Here is a 460-nt window from a genome sequence, read left to right on the forward strand (position 1 = left end):
CCATAGAGAGAAAGAAAGAGACATTGAAGAAGGGAGATACAGGGACAAGGTAAGAGAAAGAAAAAAGAGAGAAATGGAAGGGATTAAAGGAGAGCGACGGAGAGCTAAAAAGAGAGGAGACAGACAAATAGAGAGATAAAAAAGCAAAAAATAATATGGGGATAGTTGACAAGATATGTAGTAGGCAGAGGAACAGTCACGACATAGAATTAGACGGAGCAGAATAATCGTAATGCATGCACCGTAGCAAGATGAGTGCCAGACATGGGCCATAAATCCTCAACCCGACCTAAATTTGGAATGGACCTACTACACACAGAAAAAAAAGATAATGCTTAAAACTTTCCGCGCAACATAATGGCTTGTGTCGGGAAAGTGGAGGTTTAAGGAACAGCACACAGCATAGGAAAATGTATCGAAGTTTAAACAGAACTTTAGATCTTTGCATTAAGGGTAAACT

At 39.8% G+C, this 460-nt stretch overlaps 1 protein-coding gene across 1 annotated transcript in view; it reads left to right on the top strand.

The window, feature by feature from the left end:
* The window catches only part of LOC119593543 (regulating synaptic membrane exocytosis protein 2-like), a 46,874-nt gene that overhangs the window by 4,772 nt on the left and 41,642 nt on the right, over window positions 1-460 (top strand). The window lies entirely within an intron of this gene.

This window comes from Penaeus monodon, chromosome 32 (assembly GCF_015228065.2).
Source record: "Penaeus monodon isolate SGIC_2016 chromosome 32, NSTDA_Pmon_1, whole genome shotgun sequence".
Taxonomy (NCBI): domain Eukaryota; kingdom Metazoa; phylum Arthropoda; class Malacostraca; order Decapoda; family Penaeidae; genus Penaeus; species Penaeus monodon.